This window comes from Gossypium hirsutum, chromosome A05 (assembly GCF_007990345.1).
Source record: "Gossypium hirsutum isolate 1008001.06 chromosome A05, Gossypium_hirsutum_v2.1, whole genome shotgun sequence".
In the NCBI taxonomy this organism is placed as follows: Eukaryota; Viridiplantae; Streptophyta; class Magnoliopsida; order Malvales; family Malvaceae; genus Gossypium; species Gossypium hirsutum.
Genome location: NC_053428.1, coordinates 83,097,166 through 83,109,592, shown reverse-complemented (window position 1 = coordinate 83,109,592; position 12,427 = coordinate 83,097,166). Strand labels below are relative to the sequence as shown.

Below are 12,427 nucleotides of genomic sequence, written 5' to 3'. Positions count from 1 at the left end.
GAGGCGCTCGAGGAAGAGGTCACGCCAGGTGTTTTCCATTTTTTGAACCGGGAATGGCGACCTTGGACTTGCTACGTGTGTTCGTCATAGTGGGTCTGTAAGAAAAAGGACCAAATAATAATTTCAGTATTAAAAATAGGAGTACAAATTGACATAAAGGATTAATTTAACTAAGCACAAAACAAAATGCAAAGTCAACTGAAAATCAGAAAGCATGAAATTAAACACGAAGCAAAAAAGAAAATAGTGGAATTCATTCAGCACATATAAGTAGCAGCAAGAAGAATGTAATGAAATATAAAACTCAAATATAATTGCAAAAATACCAGAATAAACTATAATAATAATAACAAAAAAATAGAGCTAGGTGATGATCAGACATAAACCTAAATAATATGAAAGTGACTATGAAAGTAATAATCCTAAGACAAAAAATAATAAACTGAATAACACTAAAGGCAATAAGAAAAATAAGAACATTAAAGTAAAATAATAAAAAATTCTAGAAGTAAATTAAGAATAAACACAAAATCAAATTAAAGAAATTAAAAAAACAAGAATAAATAAATAAAAACCAGGAATAATACTTAAAATAATAACAATAACAATAAAAATAAGAAAAGAAATAGAAATAATAATAAAGATAATAATAAAAAAATAAAAAAATGGACAGGAAAAGGGTGTACGAAACCGGTGACAGTGGGAGCTTGCTGGTTACTGGAGATTCACACGGGTCGTAGTGGTGGTGGTCGACGCAAGAGGCAAAGAAGTTGGGTGGGGTTGGTTTTAGGTGAAAAGGCTGTTGGGTGTCGACTTGAGATGGTGGAGCGACGGTTGGAAGAAGGGGGTTGGCGGTTGAGGAAGAAAGAAGTATGGGGAAAAGGGTGGTGTGATGGTGGGAGGTTCGAAAGGGAAGAAAAAAGAAGAATGGGGGTCAAGCTTGGTGAGGGAAGGGGAAGGTTGAAGGAGGGAACGGGGGTGTGGCTAGTGGAGCGTGTGCGTGGGTGCACGGGGAAAGAGAATGGTGAGAGGAGAAGCACAAGTAAAGGGGGTAACGACGGTGGTCGAAAAAGGGTGAAAAGGGATGGAATGGCAGCTAGAGTTGGAAGGAGTAAGAAGAAGAAAAATTTTAGAAAAATAAATTAGGGTTAAGGATTTTTAAGGGTGACATGGTCGTGTAAAGTCCCGTGTTGGGCCACATGGCTGTGTTACATGCCCGTGTGGCTTTTCCCAGCTCGTATGTAATTTAAGCAAACCAGCCCAGTCTTCACACAGCCTTGGACACACCCACATGTCCAAGCCGTGTGGCACACAGGGGCATGTCGCATAGCTGTGTAAAACCTCCTTTGCTTCTCCCACGACCTTGTGAACTCCCATATGAGCCTGAGACTGTAATACCCGATTTTGGGCTTAGTCAGAACAGTGGTTTCGAGATCACAAATCCAAAGTCATAGAAATTATTTAATTATTATTTTGGTGTTATAGCATGATTATATCAATGCATTAAAAATTTGGTGAAGTAATTTTAGCGTTTGTGAGTTTAATTGCGAAAAAGAACTAAATCGCATAAAAGGAAAAAGTTGTGATTTACTAGCAAATAGTGTTAAATGGCCATGGATTATAAAGTATGGGTATTTAAAGTGAAAATAGACCCTAGGATGGTGCTTGGCCAGCCATGAGACAAGGAAATTAAAATAGTCAAATTTTAGGTGAAGTTTGGTGACTTATTTAGCCAAAAAGAAAATAAAATAAAAGAAAGATGATATCATCCCTTTTTCATCTTCTTCTCCACCTAAAAACACCAGAAAAATAGAGGTTTCAAAGCTTGAAAATTTCAGCAACTTGTAGCCCTCACAAGTAAGTGATTTTGATGGTCTTTCTTGAGGATTTTTGTACTTTTAGGACCCTTGTAGCATGAGCTTTCAAATAAGGAGACTATTTTGCAAAATGGTTAAAATTCTAGGGTTTCACCATGAGAGTTTTCATGTTGTTTTCGAAATAAACAACTTTTGTGAAGTAGTTTTCATGGAAACCCTAACTAAGGACCATTTTGCATAAGTTGTGAAATACGTAATATATGTGTGAAATAGTGAGAATTGTGGGCTTCTCCTAGTATAAAAAGTGTTCGTCTAGGCTTGGTGAATAAGGAAATTTGATAAAAATTGATTTTCGGGCCTAGGGGTAAAATGGTCATTTTGTGAAAGTGTAGGGGCAAAATGGTCATTTTACCCAAAATACTAATTTGTAAGTGTCTAGATTGACATGCTGATTAAATGAATGAATTTTACCATTTTAGATCAAGAATCACAAAATTCGGGCCTAGACCAGGGAAAAGCCAAGCTAACGGACTAAGTCGAAATAGCCGTTCACGTTTTGTATACTGAGGTAAGTTGTATGTCAATAATGCAACTATATTGTTATGGTGTATAATTGAATTAATATTGCATAAATTGTTATGATTGTGAATATGAGAATGCATGATGAGAAATTAATGTAGTAAAGATTTCCGGTTGAACATTTGGAATAGACATGGATATTCATACCATGATATTGGGTGGTATGTGAGCCAGTGTAAGACATGTCTGGGACATGCATCAGCATTGAGATGAGAGCTAGTGTAAGACATGTCTGGGACATGCATTGGCCTCGGATATACAAGCTAGTGTAAGACCTGTGTCTGGGACATGGCGTCAGCTTGTTGTGTGTCAGTGTAAGACCTGTCTGGGACATGGCATCGACACCTATAGGTGAGAGCCAGTGTAAGACCTTTCTGGGACATGGCATCGGCTTCGATATATGAAAGTCAGTGTAAGACCTGTCTGGGACACGGCATCGATTTCAATGTGCTAGCCAGTGTAAGACCATATCTGGGACATGGCGTCAGCATTTTATCCTATGTTCGGGGTTATTGAGTATCCGGTAATATCCCAAATGATTCAACAAAAGATTTATGATTTGTATAGAAATGAGAAAATTTATGACCATGTGGTGAATGGTACATGTACCTACTTGAAATGTATACGATGTGGGCTCAATATATGTTATGAGTAAGTTGTACTTATGTCTATTCATTGTATTCATGGACAATCTATGAAATGTTATGAGCATATTGTTGTATGATAATTAGTTGATGTCTATTTCCATGCAACTTATAAGCTTTATGCTTACCTCTTTTCCTTTCCATTTTCTTATAGTGCTGCCAAAGTAGCTCAAGGATCATCGCCTACGTCGGAGAAACTAGTCACACTATCACCTGAAGCACTTGGTATAGTTAGCTCTTTTATTTTGATTATGGCATGTATAGGAACTTTTACTTGTTTTAGTGTCACACTGTTTTGGGGCCAAATGTGTTGGCTTGTTTTAGCATTTGACTCATTTGTATAAGGCCATGAAAAATGGCTAACATTGAATGTTGTTATATGAATACAAGAAGGTATTTCATGAATGAGAAAATTGTTGGTATGGTTGAGCATGAGAATTTTAGTATATGGATTGCAAAGTACATAAATTAGTCGCTTAAATGTATGTGAAATGTATATAGGTCTTAGTTATGGTTGCTTGATTGGGAAATCATGTTATGATAAACTTTGGTGTGATGGATGGTATTGGATTGTGTTTCAGGGTGGAAAAAAGCTTGGTAGATAGCCTTATATTGTCCACACAGGTAGACACATAGGCATGTGTCTGGGCCGTGTTTGACGCACAGTCAGCCCTATGGGCGTGTTGTTCGGCAGTGTGTCCCCTGCACGTAAAATTTGCAAGTCAGTATGCATGTTAGTAAACACACGGGTAGAGACATGGCCGTGTGTCTCAGCTGTGTAGAGGACATGGCCTTTGGCCACGGGCGTGTTTCTTGGCCGTGTGCCTTTGTTTGGTTGCTAACGTCAGAAACAGAATGTCAAGGTTTTTATACGCGAGCCGAGATAAGGGCATGTCATGGCCGTGTAAGGGACACAGGCCATGGACACGGGCATGTGTAAGGGACACAAAAAACTGTTGTAAGTTTGAATTTGGAATTTACTTCGCACGGGTTCGGACACAGGCTTGTCCTCTTATGCTTAGGCCGTGTGAACCAGACAGGCCATCAGCACGACCATGTCATAGTGGCCACACGGGCGTGTTACCCTTCTATACAGGCATGTGCCCTATTTTAAAAATCATTCTTATATGGTTTGTTAAAGGACTCGAGTTGGTCCCGAGTGGTTTCCAATGGATGTTTGGAGCCTCGTAAGTCCATGTTAAGGAATTTTAAACATAGTTTGAAAAAGTTTTAAATTGGAGCGAGTCTTGGTGACTCAAAAATGTGATATGTACATGTTCAAGTTTAGTAACGCCTTGTATTCTGCCTCGGCGTAGGGCACAGGTGTAGGGTGTTACAGAGACATGGCCATATGCCATGCTCGTGTAACTCTCTTACTTGATTTAAAAATGAAAAAAATTAGCTCGAGGTTTCACACGGCCTAGGACACGCTCGTGTGGACTATTTTAGGTCGTGTCTCTATCGATTTTTGAAAAATGAAGCCCCAGGATCCATACGGCCAATGACATGTCTGTGTTTCTAGGCCGTGTGGGTCACACAGCCATGTCGCCAGGCCGTGTAACTCACTATCGATTTCCTTAAAATTTTAAAACTAAGTCTTTAGATCCATATGGGCAAGGACACGTCCGTGTGTCCACTATAGAGTTTGAGTCGATGACTGTTTACCTTAAATGTGCCATATGCTAGATGAGTTACCTCTATCGTACCGTATGGGAAAATGGTTTGTACTATGAATGGACCTGACCATCTTGATTTCAGTTTTCTAGGAAACAACCTGAGTTTTGAATTGTATAAAAGGACAAGATCTCCAACTGCGAATTGTTTAGGCTGCTTCAGAGGAGCATCATGGCGTCTCTTTGTCACTTCTTTATATAATCGCAAGTTCCCGTAAGCATTCTCTTGCCACTCATCTAACTCGTTCAGCTGCATCAATCTCTTCTCACCTGCAAGTTTAAGATCATAGTTGATCGCGTGATTCATAACAAGTAATAAATATTTATAATGAAGATCAAACCTAGACTAACTATTATCACGACGAAAAGGCAAGCGCACCTATCGAACAATAGTATAGTAATGGCAAGACCGACTTTTGGGATGGATCGTCTGGCTTCCTTCAAGTAATTCCTGGCGTGTGGTTTTGTACTCTAGAAAAGTTTTGGAGGGAGGCCCCTTTCTAAGTCATACTTTGGGTGTTTATATAGGCTTTGGATTGGCTTTCTTCCTCCCTAAGTATCCTTTTCTGTGTAAAATACAGCTTCTTGAAAAAGGGACATGCCCGTGTACCACGGCCGTGTGACGTGATTGCCAGGCCCTATTTGATCCGTTAAATTGCACACGACGGTGTGGGTCAATGGCCAGGCCGTGTGAATCGTGAAAGCCTTGGTCGACACCCTCGAAAGACACGAGCGTGTGAGCTACTCATGTGGCAAGGCTTAGGCCATGTCATCTTCTCGATTTGGTCTATTTTGTCCCTTTTTTGCTCGTTTTTGGCTCTTTTTGACTCTTGGTGCTCTCTTGAGTACAAAACATGAAATAACCGGATTAAGAGCACCAAAATCCACAAATCTAGTAATAAACATACATAAATATGCTAAGTATTTGGGGTAAAAATATGTATAATTTGGCGTTTATCAATAGTTTAGGAATTTTATTGCCTAGAATGCTTTGTGCTCGAGTTCAAACGATAAATGACAGTTTTTTCTGTATACAAGTTTGTAAGGAGATGCTCCTATAGGTTTTTTTATAAGCAGTCCTATAAGCCCATAAAGCGTCATCTACTTTTATCGGCCAATTCTTCCTATTTGACTCTACAGTTTTTTCTAGGATACATTTGAGCTCTCGATTCGTAACTTCAACTTGTCTACTAGTTTGAGGGTGATAAGGGGTAGCTGTTCTATGATGCACCCCATACTTCTTAAGAACTTTATCAAATTGAGCGTTACAAAAATGCGTACCCCTATCACTGATAATTGCCTTAAGTGTTCCAAATCGAGAAAAGAACTTCTTAATAAATCGAACCACCACTCTAGCATCATTGGTAGGTAAAGCTTGAGCTTCTACCCACTTTGACATATAATCGACTGCTACTAGGATGTATTTATTACCAAAAGATCTAGGAAGTCGGCCCCAAAAATCAATGCACCAGACGCCAAAAATTTCACATGAGAGCATATAAGTTTGAGGCATTTCATCACATTTAGAAATATTACCTATTCTCTAGCATCTATCACAAGAAGTAACATAATTTTTTGTATCCTTGAACAACATGGGCCAATAAAAACCTGATTCAAGTGTTTTATGTGTTGTCCTAGTCCCACTATAATGTCCTCCTGTTGGTCTTGAATGGTAGTGTTCCAAGATTTTACTCACTTTTGATTTTGTAACACACCTCCTAATTAATTGATCTGCACATATACGAAAAAGAAAAGGATCCTCCCAAAAATAATTTTTCACATCGGCAAAGAATCGCTTCTTTTGATGACATGTCAACCCTTTTGGTAGGGTGTTAGCAGCTAAGTAATTCGCAATATTTGCAAACCAATGGACTTTAGAGTCAATTATAACTAAGAGTTGTTCTTTAGGAAACAAGTCATTTATCTCATTCTCATTAAGCTCCTTGATATGTGAATTCTTTAGTCCGGAAAGGTGATCTGCTGCAAGATTTTTAGCTCCCTTCTTATCCTGGATTTCCAAATTGAACTCCTGCAATAATAAAATCCATCTTATAAGTCGAGGTTTTGCATTGAATTTAGTTAGGAGATAACAAAGAGCTAAATGGTCAGTGTAAATAATAACTTTAGATAATATCAAATATGGTCGAATGCAAAAACCATAGCGATCAATTCTTTTCTGGTAGTAATGTAATTTTCTTGTGCATCTGTCAACGCTTGTTGGCATAATAAATTGGTTGAAAATGCTTGTCTCTTTGCTGTCCAAGAACTGCACCTATTGCAAATTCACTCGCATCACACATTAGCTCAAAGGGTAAATTCTAATCAGGTGCAACCAAAATCAGAGCATTAATTAATTTTTCTTTAAGAGTATTAAATGTTTCTAAGCATTACTGACTAAAACTGAAGGGCACATTTTTTTCTAGCAAATTTGTTAAAGGCTTAGCTATTTTAGAATAATCTTTAATAAACCTTGTATATAACCCAACATGTCCTAAAAAACTTGGAATAGCCTTAACTAAACTATGGGGAGGTAAATTTTCAATGGTTTCAATTTTCGCTCTATCAACCTCAATCCCTTTACTAGAAATTTTATAGCCCAACACAATCCCTTCTCGAGCCATAAAGTGAAAATTTTCCCAATTAAGCACAAGGTTTGTTTCCTCACATCTCATTGGAACTCATTTTAAGTTTTTAAGACAAAGATGGAAAGAATTACTAAATATCGAGAAGTCATCCATGAATACCTCCATAATATCTTCTACAAGTTCATCAAAAATGGCCAACATGAAACGCTGAAAAGTAGCTACAGCATTACATAATCCAAAAGGAATTCTTCGATAAGAAAACATACTATATGGACATGTAAATGTCGTTCTTTCTTGGTCCTTGAAAGCTATCGGGATTTGAAAGTAGCCAGAGAGTCCATCTAAGAAGCAATAATACATATGCCCAGATAATCTTTCCAACATTTGATCAATGAATGACAAAGAAATGTGATCTTTTCTCGTGGCATCGTTCAACTTCCTATAGTCAATGCAAACTCTCCATCATGTGATTGTTCTCATTGGAATCAACTCATTCTTCTCATTGGCTATAACAGTCATGCTTCATTTCTTAGGAACAACCTACACAGGACTAACCCAAGTAATATCAGAAATAGGATAAATAACTCCAGCATCTAGAAGTTTAATTACCTCAGGCTTAACAACTTCTTTCATGTTATGATCTATTCGTCTTTGAGCTTGCACACATGGTTTGTATTCATCCTCCATTAAAATTTTATGGATGGAAAAAGAAGGATTGATCCCTCTAATGTCAGAAATCTTCTAAGCTATAGCTCTTTTATGCTCCTTTAATACTTGTAATAACTCATCCTTCTCATTTGGCTGCAAATCTGAAGCAATAATCACTGGTAATGTAGAATTATTTCTAAGAAACACATACTCTAGGTGATTTTGTAATTGCTTCAGTTCCAATTTGGGAGATTCTTCAATAGAAGGTTTTAATTTTAATTCATCATTTACCTCAATGCCCTCATAATTCTTCTATCTCAGTAAAGACTCATTAGAATCTAAATCAATTTTTGTCTCACCTATCACAACAATATCGTCAGCTACCTCCTCTCCTTGGACAAGACACAGTTCCAACGTGTCCTTATGAACAATTTCCTGTAATTAATCTTGAATAACATGGTCAATAGAGTCAATAAAATAACAGGAATCATCTTGTTATCTAGAGAATTGCATGGCATCATAGATTTTATAAATAATCTCTTCATCGCCTACCATAAGCACAAGTTTACGATCACCCATATCAATAATAGCCCTAACAGTGGCTAAAAATGGGCAATCTAAAATTAAAGGCACCTCAACATCCTCACCCATGTCAAGCACAAAAAAATCAATAGGGAATATGAATTTATCTACTTTTATAAGGACATCTTCAATAATACCTCTAGGATATTTAATAGATCTATCAGCTAATTGAATACTCATCCTAATGGGTTTTGGTTCCCCAAGACCAAGCTGCTTGAACATTTTATAAGGCATCAAATTAATGCTAGCACCTAAATCAACTAATGCTTTCTCAATATTTAAACTACCAATAAAACAAGGAATAGTAAAACTTCTTGGATCTTTCAGCTTAGTTGATATTTTATTTTGGAGAATAGCTAAACATTCCTCATTGAGTTCCACAATAGATAGCTCTTCAAACTTCTTTTTATTTGTTAATAGATCTTTGAAATAGCTTCAAAAAAGGTAAGTTAATATGCAATTATTTGAAAAGTTCGAGAAATTTACCAAATTGTGCATCAATGCGGTTTTTCTCCAACTTTGCTGGATATAGGATCGGTGGTTTATATTCTTTGAGTACTGGTGTTTCAGTCACTTCGGGATTTACCCCCTTGTCATTTTCCTTATCAGATTCCTGTTGTAACTTCTTTTTAGGTTCAACCAACACTTTCTCATTCCTTAGTGTAATTGCTTTCACATGCTCTTTTGGTTTGGGTTCGGTGTTGCTCGATAAATTACCTTGCTGCCTTTCTGAAACCAATTTAGCAAGTTGTCCAATCTGATTTTTGAGCCCATGAATTGACACTTGTTGATTGTTCAAAGTTGTCTTGGTGTTTTGAAAATGGGTCTCTGACACAGAAATGAATTTTTCTAACATCTCTTCAAGGTTCAATTTCTTCCTTGCTGATAAGGTTGTTGTTGAAAACCTAGAAGGGGTTGTGGTTTTTGGTTTCCTTGACCACCCCATAAGAAATTTGGGTGGTTCCTCCATCCTATATTATAATTATTAGTATAAGGATTATTTTGAGGTCTAGAATGATTACCCATGTAATTTTTTTGCTCATTCTTCATGCTAGGACCGAATGAATTATTCATTCCACCTACATTTGCAATGATTGCATCACTGGATGTACCTGCGCAGAAACACATAAACCATCAATTTTTTTATTCAAAAGTTCTACCTAATTCGATAATATGGTGACTACATCTAAGTTAAAAACACCGGCTACTTCTGTTGGCTTCGTCCTCATGATTTGCCACTAATAATGATTCAGTGACATCTCCTCTATAAACTCATAAGCCTCTTTAGGTGTTTTATTGTTCAGAGTACCATCGGATGCTGCATCGATTAACTGCCTAGTTAAGGGGTTCAAACCATTGTAGAAGGTTTGAACCTGTAGCCATAGAGGTAACACATGATGAGGAGACCTTTTGAATAAATCTTATACCTCTCCTATGCATCATATAAAGTCTCTAAGTCAATCTACACAAAGGAAGAGATATCATTCCTCAACTTGGCTCTCTTAGCCGATGGAAAGTACTTTAGTAGGAATTTCTCGGTCATTTGATCCCATGTAGTGATAGAACCTATTGGTAAAGAGTTCAACCACTGTTTAGCTTTGTTCCTTAATGAGAAGGGAAACAACCATAGGCGAATGGCATCGTCAGAAACGCCATTTATCTTGAAAGTGTCACAGACTTCCAGAAAATTAGCCAAATGAGTATTTGGATCCTCGTCTTGCAAACCATCAAACTGAACAAATTGTTGTATCGTCTGAATAGTGTTTGACTTCAGTTTGAAATTGTTCGCACTAATGGTGGGTCTCACAATACTCGATTCAGACCCAGTTAGAGTGGGCTTGGCATAATCCTACATAGTACGAGGAACAGGATTCGCAGCAACCAAATGAGGTAGCTGATTATTCTGGTTATCAGCCATCTCCTCAATAATAATAACGTCCTTTTGCTCATCTACTGTACTTTATCGACTCTGCCTTACTTCTCTACAATTTCTACGAGCTGTACTTTCAATTTCACTATCAAACACTAATAGTTTCGATGGGTTTCTTCTAGTCATAAACTAAAGAAACCTGCCAGAAGCATTTAAAAGAAAAATTAGAAAACAAAAAATTAAACTAAAAAAAAAAATAAAATGCAATAAAAATAAATGGCTAAATTAATAAAAATCGAATGTTCCTAATTTTTTAGTCCCCGATAATGGCGCCAAAAACTTGATGGTCGCTAAAGTAACTATGGTTATGACAAAGGAAAGCGCACCTACCAAACAATAAAATAACTATGGTGAATAGAGAATATCGTATCCACGAGGACTAAAAGTACTAGTAATTACTATTTTTCTATTATTTAGCCGATAAATTGGGATGATTGTTTTAATCTAAATTTACTAGTCTAAATTAACTAAGAACAGGACAGAGAATGAATTAGGGAAATATTTGAAGATAACCAAAGAGAAAGACAATACCTAGGAAAGAATCCACCTAGACTTCACTTATTATTCCGAATCTGAATTAAAATAACTTATTCACTCGTGTCTTGATCCGTAGAAATCCCTAAATCATGTTAATATCTCTTTCGAAAGTAAGAACGACTGATCTAGGTTGATTAATCGAAATCTCTTTCTAATTGAAACCTCTATTGTTGCATTAACTCGATCTAAGGATTCCCCTATTATATTTAACTCTAATCCGGTAGATTTATGTCATTCTATTTCTAGGATTGCATGCAACTCCACTCAATTATGCTAGATTTATTATTAAAAAAGGATTTTTGCTCCACTAACATAAGAACATTAAACATGAATTAATATCCCTAAAATATTAAAGTACAAAATAAGCATACAGAATTGAGAACAAGAATAAAGTATTTATCCTATAATTCAGAAATCAAATAATAAGATTCATCATAGGTTTTATCATCCCTAGGTATCTAGGGAATTTAGTTCATAATCTAAAAAGAAAACATCTCGAAGTTAGAAAAACTACAAGACATAAATAAATTCAAATAAGCTCCGAAAGAAGTTAAAAGGAGATCTTCAATCTTGAAGGAGATCCGCTTCTGAGTTGGCTCCGATGGTGTTCTTCGAGTAATTTCTTCAATATTCTTTGCGTGCTCTTAAGTATTCTTCTAATTGTTATTTATAGACTTTAGAATGCTTAGGAAGTCTAAAAATTGGGTTTTTCAGCGTGTTTAGGAAACAGGGTGCGAAATCGACAAAGGCTAGCACATAGGCATGTGGCTAGCTTGTGTGGCTCACACGGGCGTGTGGCCCACCTGTGTGGAAATTCTCAGGCCATGTGGATGTTGAAAATAGCTCTTTTTGCTCGATTTTGGCTTGTTTTTGTTAATTTCACTCCTCTATGATGACCTAATTATAGAAAGATGAATTTAAAGGATTAGGACCATGAAATTCACTAATTTACATAATAAATCATCCAAAATTGCATCAAGAATAGGATTAAAAACATGTTACTTTTATGGCTTATCAGATGGAGTCACCATGTTATCAAACTAGGTAAAAGCACTTAATAAGAAAATTGATGGTTTATATCTTTCTACACAAGTACATCTAGTGATGCAATGCGATACAAATGGAGGTGGAATAAATAATCCAGAATGTTTACCTTTAGCTCCTAGCACAGAGAATGAGCAAATCAATTATATGGGTAATAATTCTAGGCCTCAAAATAACCTTTATAAAAATAACTAAAATGCAGGTTAGAGGAACCATCCCAATTTCTCTTGGGGTGGTCGAGGAAATCAGAGAGCACAACCCCCTTCGGGCTTCCAACAACCACCTTATTAGCAAGAGAAGAAGTTGAACCTTTAGAAGATGTTGACAAAGTTTATCTCAGTGTCAAAAACACATTTTCAAAACACTGAAGCAGCACTAAAAAATCAAC

The 12,427-nt window shown here is 36.7% G+C and overlaps 1 non-coding gene across 1 annotated transcript; it reads left to right on the top strand.

Moving 5' to 3' along the window:
* Positions 1-9,917: 9,917 nt before the first annotated feature.
* Positions 9,918-10,023, top strand: LOC121230086 (small nucleolar RNA R71). The gene has a single exon (XR_005928038.1). It is a non-coding gene; the product is annotated as a small nucleolar RNA R71 (small nucleolar RNA).
* The last annotated feature ends 2,404 nt before the right edge of the window (positions 10,024-12,427 follow it).